Genomic DNA, 18,822 nt, shown 5'->3' on the forward strand with positions numbered 1-18,822 from the left:
GGCATGAGCTCATCCAGCAGCATTGAAATCTCCAGACTGTGTTTGGGTAGAGATCTGCAGTTTAGAAGCAGCATCTGGTATTCCCGCAGCTCACCCTTCTGAGGGGAGCTGAAGAGCTCTATCTCACAGTGAGGGCACTGATGGGGGATTTCTAGGGGGTGGAATGTTTGACAGCATTTGGTTTTGACAGAGTGCCTCAACTGATAGAGAGTATCGATGCTGTATTGCCTGTTTGTTTCCATGGATGAAAAGTAGGGAATTAGGGAGGTGGCCCCTAGCCCCGGACAGCCGCGGACGGGCGCAGACAGGCTTGCCTTTGGCGCGCCGGCGGCGCGCCCGCTGCGCGCGTCCGCTGTGCGTCCGAGGAATGCACATGATTTGTAGGGGAGAGGGGGCGTGGCCTCCCGGCAGTGGGCGTGGTCTCTGGGCTTGTGGTCTGATGGCGGCGATTTCTTTCCCAACCTAGGGCAGCGCTGTCATCAGCTGCCCGGGGATATCGATCAAGATTTTAAGGGGGGGGGAGTGCCCCCTTATCCTTTTTTTTTGTAAAATTTTTTTTTTTTTTTGTAAAATTCTTATCCTTAACCTTATCCAGGGGTACCATTGAATAAAATTATTGGGTCGCGTGAGATAGTTTTGACTTTTCACAGATCTCTTTTTCACTCTGCCCCTCACTCACATATCTCATTTGTTTCCCCCATTGTAAACACCTGAGCTCCTCTCCACCTATTTCACTTGGTGGCGAGTTGAAGCCCACACATGGGACCTTGCGGCCCAAGTGCGAGGAGGGAGCCCCATGATGAAACATATCACCTTTGGGTGAGTGAGGGTACTCATCCTTATAAAGGAATACTTTCCCTTAACCAACACCCCTAGTTGTTAGAGACCGGATCTTTTGTGAGTTTGATGTACTGTTAGGGAGTGATACTCTCTCATCTGGGTTTTTTCCCGTAGATCTTTAGTGTAATTTTGACTTGGTTTTGAAAGTTAGCAAGGCATAACACATTTTTTGTTTATCCTTTTGCCAGTGTGCACTCAGGTTCAAGATGCTGTCAAGGAGGGATCATGGGCCACATGTAGACACATTAGGAATTGTGATTTCTCAAATTAGGACTGTCGACGTTTCGGTCTGTGTGGCGTCAGTCCATTAGACCATCCTCATGACGATTGTTTTTTTGCAAGATATAGAGCCTTCTTTTATGTTCACAAGGAAGTCATGAATAGCCTTGAGACAGAGTGGTAATTAAAAATCACATTCAAATCACTTATGATATATGGCAACCAATCTATATTTCTGATGAAGCTAACGGAGATTCTTACTTTGTTCTTCACGGCTAAGGTAAGACCAAGTTTAATTCAATAGTGTGGTTCCAGTTGAAATCTGACGAGAAACCCGTCCAGGTATGGAGAAAAACAACGTCTGGCGGCGGGGAAGCGTCCAGTTATATGTACCTGGACGCTTCCCCGCCGCCAGATGTTGGCTTCATCAGAAATATAGATTGGTGAGGATGGTCTAATGGACTGACGCCACACAGACCGAAACGTCGACAGTCCCATCAACTCCAAGAGAACCTCCAGTCTCTTTAGCAATATTTATCTATATTAAGTTAATATTTGCTTATCTTTTTGTCAGGAGCTGATGTAGGTTATGATATGTATGTTTAAATTGATTTGGATATCTGTTCATAACTTTATTTGCTGATATTCATTTTGTCTTAAAGTACCCTTCTCAAACTCAAGAAATTTTTAAATTAGATAAATTCATTTTATACGAACAGGTTTCTCCGCTTTGCTCTTTGTCCTTTTAAAAGTGTGCCTATTCGGGTTGTCTTTTGTGACACTTGAGAGTCTGATTATATATGACTGACTCAGATTCAATTGAATTAATAGAATACATTTGGAACAAGTGAAATCCCTTGTAGACAATTTTTTCCTTGAATTATTCATTGCCCAAGCCTACAAGGGTATATTGGGTCTTCCACTCTCTATAAATAATGGCACTAGGCCATCAATTTAACATTTAGCATTAACTTCGTATTTAGGATGCAGTAAATGTAAACGCCAAGTCTTACACTTCAGTTTTTGTTTTACTTACAAGGTCCCAAAGGTGAGACCTATTGGCTATGCCAATGCTTATTTTTTTTACTTTCGATCACACAGCTAAAAACATAGATAAAGGCAATGGCTCACATATTCGAGACCTATTGTATTTACCAATACTTGTAAAAGCCATGATGAAGTCTTCTAGAAGGTCAGTGGTGAGGTAATCCAAATTACCACTGTGATAGTTTGTCAGGGAGCCAGCCCTTCTAGGGTTCTGTGTTTAAAAATGTTTGCAGATGCTTTGGAATGGTGCAGTGGGTAGAGTATCCTAAATGAATTAGCACCCACTTTCTCTCGCTTGTTAAATATGTTTATTTATGGGGTAAATCTCTCTTGAGGAAAGCAAAGCAATGAGGCACATTAGCTGCCTATTCCTTTGCCTTTCTGTAGTAGAGGAGATGACATGGCTTAGAAAGGATGTTCGAGGGGCTGGGATAAACCGTTATAGGCAAAAGAAAAGATGTGACAACTGCAGGCCCGGGAGCAGGAGATCGGGCAGCTCCAGAGCAAAAGGGACACAGTGAGACCCTGGGCCACTGCGGCAACGTGTGATGAGACTGGGGGGGGTGTGCGAGGGGGGTACATGTTTACAGGGCCCTGTCCAGCAGGGCCGGTGTCTATTGCACCTGAGAGGTATTGGGGGGGTAGGGGTGCCGGAGGGCGAGCATGCGGGGCTTGTAGTATTATATACATACATAGCAGTGTAGGTGCTTAAAACTTTTCACTCTTTGTGGTGGGCGGGGAGGCGAGAAACTGGTACATTTTTCCTTGTAAATCGTTCCAGAGAGCTTGCCCTGATCAAGAAAGGATAAGTGCTCGAATTCCTGTGGGTGGGACTTAAGCAGCCTTTTATCAGTAACGGGGCGGGATTAGATCTGAGCGCCTGATTTGCTCCTCCTTTTACTCATCTGTGCTTGGAGTGGCCTGCAGGCATGGCTCATCGCGGTGGGCGGTGTGCGGTGTGGAGTAACCGCCAATCACTTGTTCCCGGCTTTACAGTGCTTAGAAGTAATCTTTCTCCCCGCCACCATCTTGGGTACTGTGCTGTGAACTGGGCTTTGCTGTGCAGAGCTCGCCCAGACAAAAAATGCAGTTCAACCAGTTATGGCTGCCCATGAAATTCAAAATGGTGCTACCTGCACGCCTATTTATTTCAAATAGTTACAGCACGGTGCATCTCCGTAGTGAGGCAGTGCACCACCTCCCCCTCCCCCGGGACCACTCATGAATAAATATATACTGTACAGGTCGTACAATAAATATGCAGAGCTGTCTGTACTACTCACGTCATGGCATTGTCAACACATGTTCTTTTTAATCATAGTTTTTAACATTATCAGACCATGTATTGTATAACCACCTGTTAACGCCTCCTCTCAAAGTAGAGTGCGCTGGACGAAGTGTTTAGATCCAGTTTAACTCCCAGTGCCTAAAACGCGAGATGTTCATAATTATGTGAGATATCCGACAAAGGGCTTTCACCCCCAAATGGAGTGGTGTAGTACTATGACTTTAATTGCACACCACGTAAATATGCAAATTTATAAATGGCTGGGTGGTCGCGAAAAAAATTGGGAACCAACTGATTGCAAAATATGTTGCCAATTCTGTTTCGCAAGCATCACAATTCTACAGTGAAATACGCATATCGTTCACCTATCTTCATTACACTGAAACAGCTATGAAACTCCAGAATACCATTTGTTGGAGAGTCATAAAAACGTCTAAAGTTACAAACATATGTACTGGTATCACGTGAATCTGTCACTCTTTATAAACTTCACAATTTACTGTTGAAGTAATTCGCTTATCCGTCAGCTGCCCTGTTGGGTTCTATCTATAAGAGCTGAACATTTCGCAGTTGTGTGAAAATCCAAATCTTCTAGAAAGCTTTGAGCCAGAAACCTAAGAAACCTCACAATCCTTGAATAATCACGATGCAAACCCGCATAAAAAGGAAATTTATTTTCTGCAAGTCACGGGCCCGAAATATCGGAAAATGTTGAACTCCAAGCAATATTTGCAGATTCCTCTAGATGACAGTCATGCCCCATAATGGCTGCTGCGCCTAACCCTTCACAAAACAAAAGGTGTGTTGGAATAGATATTCGCCATATGGCGCCACGCTCCCGCAAGGAAATCGCCAGACGTGCACCCGTTGCCATTGCAAGCAATGCAACGCGTGCACGTTTTTGCCCCCAGAGCTGTGCCGATGGCATTAGGTCTCTCTCCTATGCAGCGCGTATGTGGGGCCTAAAAAAGGACCAAACTTTACTGGGCCTTTAGTTGGCATTGTATTTTTGCCCATAACTTTGCTTGGGGTGGTCCTAGGAGGATGGGACCACCACAATTATTGAGCATAATATGATATGGCACCTGCTTGGTCCTCTCCCTAGGTTAGGGGGGACCCCAAAATCATCACCTCTCTCATTACCTGATGTTTTTCAAAGCTCAATTTTGTGAATTGGTTATAGGCTTTTTAACATGTAACGGTAAAGTGGTTTTATCAAAGGATTGTGGGTGAAGTAGTTTTTGCATTAACTCTTTGTTAGGCAGCTTTATGCGCTCTGTGCTCAGGCACAATTTATGCATTAATGGGCACACCCTACTCCCTTCCAGCCACATGTGGCGGTCGAGACTGATGCAATGGCTCCTGTCCCACGTTAAGTGGTGCTATACCATAAAGCCCGTCGCCCTCGTGGAGACATAGACTCTTCTGGAACACTGTGTTGGGTATGGGAGGAGTTGCATAAAAGAGCAGGAGTCCCGGTACTATTCGCCCCTTCCATTCCCCTGCTGCACAACCCAAGGCTGCCTTGTACACAGGACACTATAAGTAGACCACTGGCCCAAAAGATGAACCTTCGCACTTTTGCTGACCTATTCTCTGGCGATGAGTTTAGACCCCCCCCCTGAAGCGACTGAGGGCCAGACGGTGACATTTACGGAGATCTTTTCATACCACAGAGTGCGCGCAGCGAGCCGTGCCTTCTGGGAGGTATTCCTTGGGGCGCCGCCACAGTTACCTGCACTGGAAAACTTACTAAAATCACTGTCTCCCCATAAACTCATTACACACATGTATACCTGCATGCAAGACACTGCCCCATTGGTGATACCTAAATCCCGCAAACACTGGAATGAAGACCTTGAGATACCTTGGACCGAAGCCCAATGGGGATTTTGTTGTTGGCAGTTGACCGAACTCTCACCGAACTACAAGCTGCGATTGATTCATTTTAAATATTTGCATAGATTTTACCGAACACCAGTGAGCCTCCATTGCATGAGTATACGTGAGAACGATAGTTGTTGCCGCTGCGGATACACCTCGGTCGCATTTTTACATGTTATGTTATGTTATTGGTACTTGTAGAGCACACGATTACCCTTGGGTGTCCTGGCGCTAAGTACTGGTAACCTGGGGAAGCTGAGAGAAATCCTACTGCGAGAAGAGCCATGTCTTCAGGCCCTTCCGAAATTAGAGAAGATCTGGAGCAGTCTTAAGGAAAAAGGGAAGCTCATTCCAAGCTCTCGACGCACAGAGAGTGAAGCTCCTGCCCCCAGTTAACTTTTTATGACATGGGGACTTGAACTCGTTTAGCACTGATAGATGGTAATGTTCTACCAGGAACATACCAGTGAAACCTTTGCTTAAGAAACTCAGGACCAATTCCATTAATGGCTTTAAAAACAATACAGAGTGCCTTGAAGCGAGCTCTTTGTTTTATCGGAAGCCAGTGTAGTTTCTTGAGCGCTCCTCTCACAGAGACAAATTTAGATGTTCCGAACAACTGCCTGGCCGCTTCGTTTTGGACTAATTGGAGCCTATACATATGTTGTTTTTGTATGTTCAAATATAGGCTGTTACAATAGTCCAAACGCGACGTTATGAGGGCCCTGACTACTGTCTTGAGATTGCTCTCAGTCAGGAAGATCTTGATTTTCCTTATGATTCTAAGAATCATAAAACAAGCTGAGGTCACCCTGCTTACTTGATCACCCATGGTGAGTTTGTTGTACACTAATACCCCCAGGTTTTTGGCCTTCCTGGTGGGTACAGGGCAGACGTCCAGGTCTTCTGGCCACCAGTCTGGTGTCCACACCTGTGGGTTATTCACAAACTTTAAGACCTCAGTCTTATTAGAGTTGAGCTTTAAGCAATTAGAGGACGTCCAACAGGATATTGCGCTCATACATTCATGAAAGCGGTCCCCAATTTCTTTCTCACCTCCCCTAGTCAACGACAACACTATTTGTGTGTCATCGGCGTAGGAGGTGAGCTGGAAGCTAAAGGATCTGATGACCCACGTCGCATGGGATTGTCCCAAAATAGCCGAGCTCTGGTTACTAGTCTTTGATTCAATAAATTCCATCCTGGACTAATCACTGGCCCCACCCCGTGTCCTTGGGCTCTTGGGATATGTTAAAGATACACCGCCTTAGCTGCGCAAGCTTCACCTCCTACACTTTGCAAAGAGACAAGTTGCACTCCACTGGGGCAGGAGACGGGTGCCCTCCATTAAAGACTGGGTTAGGGACGTCGCATATGGGCACACTCAACTAAGCGTATTTTGGGAACTGATGCCGCCTTCTTCCAGGCCCCGCGACATATGGGAACCATTTCTGACATGGCTCCAAAAACAGCAGGCGCCGACTGTTGCGCCAGCCATAGGAGACACATTCGAATGTAGCACCGTCATGACGTAACTTCACCCCCCTGATGCCCCTATACTCTGCCTATATGTCGTAGCTCCCACAAAACGAGGATGGGAGAGTAATTTACAAGTGTATATTTGGCCCTCTCTAAGGTACTAAATAATGTCTTCTTATATTGTTGTTATATTTTGCTGCTCTCTGTAACTGTCTAGTTGACTGATGTACGCTAATCCTTTTGTAAGAGGTGGGCTGATGAAGTGTGTGTCACTAATAAGAACTGTGTATCATTGAGACTGTGGTTTTTAAGCTCTTACATCGATCAATATTATGCTGGCTTGTTGTAATGTATTGTATTTTGTTTGTTTGAAAATGTCAATAAACAAAACAAAAACAGCAACTCTGTGTTGTGCATTATGTGCGTATTAAATGCGCGTAATAATAAAACAGATATCTCACATACTTTTAGTAAAACAACAAATAACTGTCTTTACATGCTAGAATGCATATTGGCATCTCACAAAAGTGAAAATGAAAAAATAGCAAGCAGTGAGAGAGGTGATGATTTTGGGGTCGTCCCTAACATAGAGAGAGAACCAAGCAGATGTCTTGAATACAGAGAGCACATCATGCTGAAATGATTCGGTGGTGGTACCATCCTCCGAGGACCACCCCAAGCGGAGTTATAGGCTGTTAAAAATTTTTATCAGTGCAAAGGAGTAGCCATGGGAGCAGGGTTCGATCCTAGTTTAGCTAACCTGTTCATGGACGATTTTGAAGATCATAACATCTACGCAGACCTGAATCCCCTCCTTGACAATATCACTATATGGAAGTGTTATAAAGATCATATTGACAGGCACTGAAAATCAACTGACTGAGTTTGTATTTGGGCTGTATGCATGTTCACAGGACATCCAGTTTACTATGTCTTACAACAGAGACTCAATACCCTTCTTGGACCTCACGCTGGAAATTGAGGATGACAAAATTGTGTTGAATCTGTATAAGAAACCAACGGACCGCAATTGCCTCCTAAAATATAACTCACACCACCCGAGAAATCTTAGAGACAATTTGCCCTATGGACAATTTTTATGATTGCGCCGCAATTGCTCTAGACGTGAGGATTTCTTCAAGGAAACAGACAACTTAATCTCCAAAATAAGGGAAAGAGGATACCCGAAGGCACTGCTGAACAGAGCAAGCAAGAGGGTGTGGTACAGACCCCGAGAATCTCTTTTGGAAGTGCAAACCTGCAATGAAAAATCGGACAAACTAATATGTGTTACCACATTTAATAGCAGAAGTCACAACATAAAAAAAGTTATTAAAAAATATTGGAATCTTGTTGGAAGCGAAATCAACATTACAGAAGAGCCCATGTTCTCCTTTAAACGTGCCAAAAATGTGAAAGACTATGGGGTATCTTCTTATTTAGATATGCCACCTGCACCTGATATCAGACAGCAATTAAACCTACCGCCAATAACAGGCCACCATAGATGCGGCCAATGCAAGGTGTGTCGATTGACTGTTACAGGATCCACATTCACACACCAAGGCAAAACATATGACCTTACTCAATTCACAAATTGCAACAGTCAGAACGTTATTTATGCCATCAGATGCCCCTGCCAAAAGATCTATGTAGGATAGACCACACAAAAAATTAAAAACAGTATTTTGCAACATACAAGCAGAATCAAATGCAGAGTACAGGGAGCCCCAATGGTTGAACACTATTCTAGTGTGGGACATACTGCTGACCATCTTGAATGGTGGGTTCTGGAAAAAATCACCTTGGCAGTATCACCACCTCTTTGAATTACAAAGAGTGTTGTTGGATTCATATGTTATGTTATGTTATGTTATAACAGATTTCTTAAGCGCTCTGTCACCAGAGGTTTCCTGGCGCTAATTGGATTGGGAAAGAAGGGGAGGAAGCAGGGGAACAAAGGAATTTAGTGGGGGAAAAGTGTTGTTTTTAGGGATTTCCTGAGAGAGAGGAGGGAACAAGATGACTTAAGTGCGAGAGGGAGGGAGTTCCACAGCCTAGGAGCTAAACAAGAAAAGCTGCGGCCACCTGATCTTGAGAGTTTGAAGCGGGGGACAGCAAGGAGAGAGAGGTGAGTAGACCTCAGGGTGCGAGGGGGACGATAAGGAGTGATAAGGGCCTTGAGGAAAGCAGGGGCGGGACCAGTGAGAGCTTTAAAGATCAGACAGTGAACCTTGAAAGTGATTCTTTCATTCACTGGTAACCAATGAAGATGGCGTAGTAAAGGTTGGGCCGACTGCCATTTGGGGATTTTAAAGACCAGCCGGGCGGCCTGGTTTTGGACGATCTGCAGCCTCGATAACAAATATTTAGGGAGACCGTAGTAGATTGAATTCGAGAAGTCCAGCCGGGACATCACCAGGGCTATTAGGACTTGCAACAAGGCTTCAGGTGAAAGGAGGTGAGCGACTTTCCGAATCCTGTAAAGTTGGAACATGCAGGAAGATGTTACTGCGCTCACCTGTGCCTTGAGGGTGAGCCCGGAGTCAATCAAGACTCCGAGGCTCTTGACACATCCAGCAGGAGAAGGTGGTGTTCCGAGCTCAATCGGCCAGTACTGAGGGCCCCAAAAATGGGCACTTCTCCCCGGAAGGAGGAGCTCAGTCTTGCCCGGATTGAGCTTGAGTTGGTTTTGGTTCATCCAAAGCTGGATATGTGTCATGGCAGTCTGAAAATTAGTGACAGCATCGGGGGAAGTGAGGGGAAAAATAATTTGTAAATCATCCGCGTAATTAAACACGGTGATATCCCATTTACCCAGGGAGTGAAGAAGGGGTTGAAGGTACAAATTAAAAAGAAGGGGAGACAAAGATGATCCTTGAGGGACTCCGCAGGACGAGGGAACACTGGTGGCACAGAAGGGACCCATGCTTACTGCCTGGGACCTCTCCTCGAGGAAGGATTTAATCCAAGACAGAGCAGCCCCACAGATTCCGGCGGATTCGACACGGTGGATTAAGATGTTATGGTCCACCGTGTCGAAAGCCGCCGAAAGATCGAGTAAGACTAATGCCTGGGGTTGTCCTCTATCCTCGCTGCGTCTGAGATTATCCAGCACAGCGAGGATCACGGCCTCAGTGGAGTGAGCTGGTCTGAACCCGGCCTGGTTAGGTGCCAGGTAGTTGGATTCCTCGATAAAGTGCGAGAGACAGGTCGTGACATGAGCCTCAAGGATTTTGGAGAGGAAAGGTAGGAGGGAGATGGGGCGATAATGGGCCAGGGCTGCTGGATCGGCGCCGGGCTTTTTTAAAAGGGGCACCAGTGTGGCCTCTTTGAATGAGCTGGGAACTGTGCCTGAATTGAGAGAAGAGTTGAGCAAGGGGAGGATACAGTGGGGAAGGGTATGGCAAATGTCACGGAGCACGAAAGGAGGGCAGCAGTCCTTGGGGGATCCAGATTTCACACGAGTGGACAGTCTAGCAAGTGATTCCGGGTCGAGCGCAGGAAACTGAGAGAAGGTGGGTGTGTTGGCAGGGAAGGGGACTGATATAGCAGGAGGGGGTGAATGGGGAATGGAATTCTTAATGGCAGTGATTTTATCGGTAAAAAAGGAGTTTAAAGCAGTGCAGTATTCCAAGGAAGGAGGTGGATTCGGGAGTGTCCTGGCGTCCGATGTCAGTTCGCCAAGGACTTTGAATATCTCCTTAGATCTATTGGGAGCTGTTAAGATCCTGTTGGAGATGAAGGAGGTTTTGGTGGTGATGATTGCAACTTTGTAGGCTTTGCGCGCAGACACATAGGCTTCCCTGTCGGGGCCGAGGTAATGGCGCCGCCATCTGCGCTCCAATCGGCGCAGCTCCAGGTGTTGTTGCTTTAAGATGGAATTATACCATTTATGGGATTTATTAGGATGAGTGCGGGAGAAGCAGGTGAGGGGAGCAAAAATGTCGCTGGCCGTCGTTAACCAGTGTGAAATGTTGGCATCCATAGTATTGATGTCCAGGGACTCGGGGAGTAGAGGCTGGGTTTTAGCAAGTAGGGAAAGAAAGGCAGGCGAGTCGAGAGTTTTCCAGTTCCGAGCGGACCCTCCAAGCCGGGATGGAGGCCTGACCAGGCCCTTTATGAGAATGGATGACTCGATCAGTGAATGGTCTGACCAGACACAGGGGGAGATAATCGGGCCGAGAAGTGATATACCTTGAGTCCAAATGTGATCTAAGATGTTGCCCCCAGTGTGGGTGGGGGAGGTGACGTGCTGCGTCAGGTTAAGACTAGAGAGTGCCTCAAACAGTTCGGTGGCATGGGGACCAGCATCAGCATGGTTGAACCAGTAGTTAAAGTCGCCATATATGGCAACACGAGCTGAGGAAGTCATAAGGGCAGCAAGCTGCTCACAGAGGGTGCGGGAAACGATTGCATCGGGGTGGGGGGGCGGTATAAGACGATAAGGGTCAAAGCCCCCGCTTCAGTAGGCAGGCTGAATACCAAATTTTCAACATCAGGGAGGCATAAAGAAAAGGACTTAATGAGAGATAGGTCTTTGCGAATAATTGCTGCAACCCCTCCGCCACGACGGCCGTGAGGCCGGTTGGCGTTCAGCAAGTAATAATTAGGGGGTAAGGCAGCCAAGATGTCAGGGAGGGATAGGTCGGACAGCCAGGTCTCAGTAAGCAGCAGGATGTCTGGATTTTCCGCGGTCAGCAAGAGGAAGATATCAGTGTGGTGTTGGGGGAGAGACCGGGTGTTGAGATACAATATACGGATACAAGTTACCTGCGGCGCAAGGAGCGACTCAGGTGCACGGGTGAGTCTGGGAGAGACCAAGTCGGCCGCGATGCCGAGAGATGCTAAGCGGTCCCAGGTTGTGGATAGGAGAGTGCAGGGAGGCTGCTGAAGGGTTCTAAGTGCTAGAGGGGTGTATACCATGAATTGGGCAGCATTTCGGGGGCCTGGGCGCGGACGGGCGCAGACGGGCTTGCCTTAGGCGCGCCTTCGGCGCGCAAACGGCGCGCCCGCTGCGCCCGTCCGCTGCGCCCGTCCGCTGCGCGTACGGTAGAAGCACATGCTTTATGGCAATGCTAGGGGGCGTGGCCAGTTGCAGTGGGCGTGGCCGGGGGGAGCGGCCGCTGGAGGCGGCGAGCAGGAGTTCCTATGGCCGCTGCAGCGTCACCTTGGGCTGCGCGGCGCAGACAGAGGCAGGGAGAGTCCCTGAGGGCAGGTAAGCTAAAGTTAAAATGAGCGCGAGCGAGCGCTGTGAAGATAGAAGTAAAATTTTAAAATGAGGGTTTGCTCGGGTCTATGACTCCCGAGGAAGGCAGGGGAGTTGTCCAGTCCAATTACACTGAGCTAGTAGTCAGCTCCTTAAGAAGCTCATATGCTGTGAGCCAAGGCCTTAACGAGCAGGAGGAGACATGTAAACAGATGGTCAGGCTATAAACTATGAATACACAACCACCGTAGCAGGGGCCCCCGTGTGACATGCTGATAGATGGGTAGGCCATAACCTACAGTTCAAATACCCCTCTACGTGCTGACTGATCCATGTTACCGTATTTGATCTATGCATTAAATAATAGTACAAATAGTGTATAAATACAGATTCATGCCCCTTGGCAAGCATGAAACCTTCAATGTTTCATGGTCCAAACAGTGTAACGCTTAATTTTTTAAGCATGTATACTATTTTATTCCCAAACGACATATTGTGGTGTAGCGGTCTAGTCTTTCTAGGACCGGCAATAACGTTCAGGACTTCCGGCGGCGGCCATTTTAAGACATCGGCGCGCTGAATTCAATGAGTGTGGAGAGCCCGTTCCGGCGCTCCCAATGTATTCCAGTTAAAAGTGCAGCGGTTTAACAATAAACCTGCAAATAACATAAACGAGTGTCCTGGCATCCATTATAGGCCATAGGCAAACCGGCAACATTATAATGTCGACGAGTGACGGGATCCGACCGTGACATCACAGACCCACCAGCGCAGGACAGGCTAGTCCATACCACCGGACACCTACAGAGGCAAGGGAGCGTGGCAGCGACGGGCGACTACTGGAACAGTGCTAGCAACACAAGCAAGGCCCTACTGGGAAGAGCGGTGAGAAGAGGCTAGCGCGCAGAGACTATATATATACATAAACATTGAAATGTAAGCACCGGCAGGCCGTGCATGAGCCAGCAAACCCCTAAATAGAGGCGCTGGAGCCCCAAAGCAACAGAGAAGCACGGGAAAGGGAAAAAGCCCAGCCAGCAGGCGCCCACACACCTCAGAGCCAGAGGAGAGTGAAGGGGAAGCGTCCAGCGCTGCGAGAGGCTCAACCATGTGCGCCCAAACGTCGGCGTTAACTATTCCGGTACCATTCCTGCCCAAAATGGGAGAACCCGACATGCCCTGGGAAGACTGGAAGCAATACTTCCTCAACTACCTCTCAGCACTAGAGAAAGAAGGTGAAAACGAGTTCACAGGGACTCGACGCAAGAAAATATTGCTGCACAACCTAGGGCCAGAGGGTATATCTCAACTTAGTGAAACTGGATAGACCAGCCGCGGACACGCAGGTGTTCCAACATGCACTTCAAGACCTGGATGCCCATTACAGGCCTGTGGTCTGCACGGCCATCGATAGGTACAATTTCTTCCAAAGAAAACAGGCAAAAAGTGAAACGGTGGATGAATATGTAGCGGCACTGCAGAAGTTGGCTCTCACGGGCAAGTTCGGCACCTTACAGGAGGAATTGATCCGCGATCAAATAATTATGCACACCGTCATCACGTCGGTCCAGGAAAAACTATGGGTAAACGGGGACGCACCCCTAAAGGAAGTGGTGGCGCTTGTAAAGAAGGCAGAGATGTCAAAAAGGTGTGAAGACGCGGCGAGGCAAGAAACCAACCAAAGCGCAGCAGTATGCAAAGTGACGGACAGGAAGAGTCCGAAGGCCAGGCAACAAACGGGGCACCAAGGACCATGCATGAACAAAAGACAAGGCCAGAAAACATACAAGAACCAAGGACAAAGGAACTGGGGCAAGAATGCGTGCTATAGGTGTGGAAGCATAGCACACGCGGCCAACGACAAAGGGTGCCCGGCTTATGGCGCCAAGTGCGCGTTCTGCGGCCTTATAGGACATTATGAGAAAGTGTGCAGAAGGAAGCTGGCTAAGAACGAAGTCAAATATGTGGCACAGGAGTCTGGCCAAGGAGACGAAGAAGCGGACAGAAGCGAGGAAGACGAAGTCCTGATGATCGGTGATCAGATATTGGGTATCGAAGGAGCCACTGAGAGGAAGCCAAAATGTGAACTGGAGATAGGTGGAGTGCAGACGACCATGATAGCAGATTCAGGATCGCCCTACACGATCATACAGAGGAGCATTTGGGAGAGAGAGTTCGCGCCCAAAGTGGGGCGGCAACTTTTGCCATCAGATATTCATCCTGTGACATACACGGGAGAGCCCATTCCCATGGTGGAGTATTGTCCATTAACCGCCACTTTCAAGGGGAGGTCAACAGGAGGCAAGTTGTATGTCGCTGAGAAGGGTCCGTCCGTGCTAGGATGGAAAGATCAAGGAGCCCTAGGTATAAAGCTGAACCCAGGAGGGCGAACACAAGTGCTGGCAATGGAAGAAGCCGAGACATATGAAACGAAGTCTTGGAAAGAAGAGTTTCCGGAAGTGTTCAGAGACACGATAGGTCACCTAACAAAGTATACGCACAAGATTTGCCTGATGGAAGGGGCAAAACCCAAAAGCCACAAAGTACAAAACATCCCATTCAGGATTAGAGCAGCAGTGCAAGAAGAACTGCAGAGGCTAGAGGACAACGGGGTGATAGAAGCCATTGACAGCGCAGAGTGGTTGGCACCGTTGGTGGTGGCGCAGAAGCCGAACGGGAAAGTGAGGTTGTGTGTGGACCTCCGCGAACTAAATAAATGTATTGTAGTGGACAAGTTCCCCTTCCCCAAAATAAATGAAATGCTGGCCAAGACACAAGGAGTGAAATGGTTTTCAACGATTGACCTCACTTCAGCCTACCATCAAATCGAATTGCACCGGTCATGCAACCACCTGACGCCGTTCATCACACCCTTCGGGTGTTACAAGTTTTTGGGAATGCCGTTCGGGCTGGCATCCGCAGCGGCAGTCTTCCAAAAGTTGATGCATCGCCTTTTCCACAAAATGGAAGGCATCCAATACTTCCAGGACGACATCCTGATCATGGGAACGTCGCGAGAGGACCACGATAAGAAGCTAAAGAATGTCCTGACCACCCTAAGAGACAGTGGGATCACTGCCCAATGGGACAAATGTAAGTTTGGAGTAAAACGGGTCACGTACTTGGGGCACGAGATAAGCAGTCGAGGCAATGAACCAAAAGCAGCGAATGTAAGTGCCATCAAAGATGCACCCACTCCAGAGAGCAAGGAGGACATAAGAACATTCCCAGGGATGGCAGAGTCCTACGGGAAGTTCATGCCACACTTTGCATCAAAAACCCATCATATGCGTCAAGTACTCAAAGACAAGGCCACATTCCGATGGGGTAAGGAAGGGCAAGGAGAGTTTGAGGAAATGAAACGGAGCATTTGTGAAGCGGTGCCCATACAGGGATTCGACCAAGAAGCACACACAATACTGACCACAGATGCTAGTGACCGAGGATTAGGTGCGGTACTCACACAACAGTCAGCGGGAGGCAAGGTCTCCACCATCAGTTTTGCATCAAGGGCGTTGGCTCCGAATGAACAAAAGTTCAGCGTCATTGAAAAAGAAATGCTTGCTGCCGTGTGGGCGATGGAGAGGTTCAGGCAGTTTCTGTGGGAGGAAAATTCACGGTAAGAACTGACCACAAGCCCTTAATCAAGGTGCTCACGTCCAGCGGCCATGAGCGAGCGACTCCAAGGATCGCTAGGATGACTTTAAGATTGCTAGATTTCGTGTACGACGTTGAGTACCTGCCTGGCCATAAGAATAAAGTCGCCGATTTTCTGAGTCGAACTGCAGCAAAGGAGGGCGCAGAGGAGCAAGGCAGGAGCGAATGGGAGGATTACGTAATAGAGAGGACAACTGACCCCTAGAAAGCAATAAGCATCCAAGAGTGGGAAGACGCATACAGCAAAGACGAAAGGCTGGAAGCAGTGAAATCGTATGAAGCCACTGGATAGCCAGATAAGAGAAGGCTAGAAGAAGATCTCAAACAGTTATGGGAAGTCAGAGAAGAGTTATCGGTGGGGGACAACCTGTGTTTCCTGTTGAGGAGTGGGTAAGTGGTACCACCAGACTCTCTGATCAAACAACTCTTGTGCATTGGCCACGAAGGACATCAAGGGATAGTCAAAACAAAATGGAGGGTGAAAGAAGACTACTGGTGGCCGGGGATGGACAAGAGGATCGAAAGTTACGTCCGCTCCTGTGAACAGTGCAACAATGCGGACAAAACGCAACGGCTGTTGCGCCCACACTTGGGAGTACATGCACAACCAGAAAATCCGTGGGAGGAAGTAGTGATTGACATTCTCGGACCTGTCCTAGACTCTCAAGGCACGCAGAAGTACATCACGGTATTGATGGACAGGTACTCAAAGTGGACACGGAAACAGAGACAATACTCGTGTTCCTCACAGACATTTTCATACGGGAAGGAATACCAAAAGGTATACTGAGTGACAATGGTCCACAATTTGTTTCCACCAAATGGGCCCAATTCATGGAGAGAAATGGCGTCGCAGTCAGACACACCCCGGTCTATCACCCGGCCGGTAACGGCTTGGTGGAGAGATTTAACCGGGTGATCATGGGTTCCATCCAGGCCACCATCAGTCAAGGGAAGGACTGGGAGAAGGAGTTGAAGCGATTGGTGTGGGCGTACCGCATAACACCGACATCCACTGGATACAGCCCGTTCAGAATTCTGAGAGGACGAGAACCTTTCACAAAGGACAACGTTTGCCTGGAAGCGGCTTACGATCCAGAGTCAGTGGTCACCGGCGGTCGTCCGCAGGAACCTAGAGAAGGCTCGGGCAATATACACAGAACAATATAACAAGAGGCGCAGCACCCAGGAAACCAACCTAGAGAAAGGAGAATGGGTGAGAGTCAGACAACCTGTTCAAAAGAAGAAGGGAGATAGCAAATTCACCCCTCCCCTTCGAGTAGTGGAGCCGTATTCCAGATCTGCGCTGCTCAGCGATAGCAAAGCATGGTCTCAAGACCGCATGGCCAAATGCAATCGCGTGGAGAACTGGGATGTGGTGAAAGAGAAGGGGAGAGACACGCCAGGAACAGAAGGAACCGCTAGGAGCCCCACGGGAAATAAGGGAAACATCAGCCAAAGGGAAACCCAGAGGGAGAAAGACAAGGAAGAAAGGCAAGGAACCAGCACCCCTAGCAGAATCATAATAAGAGAGGAACAAGAAGATGGTGGCGAAAGCTGTGAGCCCATGCTCAGCCCAGAGACTAAGAGACCGTCACCAGTAAACACCCAGCAGGACTTGCAGACGCGGAGGGGCAGGAGAATCATGTTGCCCAGGAGGTTTGAGGAGTTCAACATGGAGAGCAAGTAAGACTGTTCAATGTTACAAATTGTAAAAGGGGGAGATGTGATGTAGCGGTCTAGTCTTTCTAGGACCGGCAATGACGTTCAGGACTTCCGGCGGCGGCCATTTTAAGACATCGGCGCGCTGAATTCAATGAGTGTGGAGACCCCGTTCCGGCGCTCCCGATGTATTCCAGTTAAAAGTGCAGCGGTTTAACAATACACCTGCAAATAACATAAACGAGTGTCCTGGCATCCATTCTAGGCCATATGCAAACCGGCAACATTATTCACGTGTCACACATTGAAATTGTCAAATGTACTTTGATTGCAGCTTATGGTATCTGGGCTAAGATGTATGATATTTTCACTACACCTAAAGTTTGAATATATGGTTAATTTAAAATGATTATTATGGCTGTTCAAAGTATTTTCCACAGCATGTGTATTTTATTGGCTGATCAACATGTACAACGTTTCCGCAATTATCCAAGATTTTACATGTCCAAATCTGCCATACTACTCGAGCCATCCATTTCAACACTCGTTGAATCCTTGCCGGGTTTTGTACCTATTTCGATACACCACCTAATTTAGCTGCTGCACTAACCGGCGCGTTCACACCAGCACGTACGCGGTAACATGGGAATTAACATATACTGACTTGCATGTTGACCGCGTTCGCACAACTAAGCAAATACTGACGAACGAGGACGTCTCTCCAAAATCTCCCCAAGTACGCTGGCATTTTCTTTTAGCGCATAAGTCGTGTTCACCTTGCCTTGTTGGATCTGGAATACACATTATTATCCTACACCGCGCAGCCACGATTTAATCTATTTAGATCTATTTCGGGCACATTTATGTTTAATTAGTCGCATCTGCCTTTACTGCCACCTTGTGCATAATACTCCAAACTGCACTTGCCAACAGTTCTTAAAATGTTCTGACACAGCGATTGTGTTATTGCTTCCATTACCGCTACTTCGAGTGCAAGGGAAGGGCTTTTGGTCCGGGGGCACTTTCTTGACGGCTTAATTACTATGTTCACACAGGTTTGTGATAGTATAAATGGCTCGCGCAATAAACAGACCACGCAGTGTCAGCGTAAAAGGCCATTTTATTAGACCAGAAACTGCGTAATCTGTACAAAAACAGTAAACATAAAACAGGTAATAACATCAAAACCCCCACTCACACTCCCCTCTCACTCGTTTCACTCGTTCCACCTCATCACAAAGCCCTGGAGGCTCCATACCATGCTTTCTTCCTGCCCCTCAATCATTTGTCATCCAGCCCACTCATTGCGTCCTGCCATTCACGCTTCTATCCCCCCTAAGAACTCCCCCCCCAAGGGATGGGTGTGCCCGCTCTTGACCCCCTTGTCCCTTCACATACCGCCTAATGCAGCTCTGGCCTAAACTGGCAACGCCATCGACCAGCCCAAAAAACCACCTCCAACTGCCGGGTGGGTTGGCGGCCTTTCGTAAACCCTCCCGATGGTGCCAGGCGCAGAAAGAGGAAGTTCCCTTCCTCC

The 18,822-nt window shown here is 47.8% G+C and overlaps 1 protein-coding gene across 7 annotated transcripts in view; it reads left to right on the forward strand.

The window, feature by feature from the left end:
- AGBL3 (AGBL carboxypeptidase 3) overlaps positions 1–18,822 on the forward strand; it is an 873,099-nt gene that overhangs the window by 295,184 nt on the left and 559,093 nt on the right. The gene's annotated exons all lie outside the window — the stretch shown is intronic.

The sequence above is a fragment of the Lissotriton helveticus genome, chromosome 1_1 (assembly GCF_964261635.1).
Source record: "Lissotriton helveticus chromosome 1_1, aLisHel1.1, whole genome shotgun sequence".
NCBI lineage: Eukaryota > Metazoa > Chordata > Amphibia > Caudata > Salamandridae > Lissotriton > Lissotriton helveticus.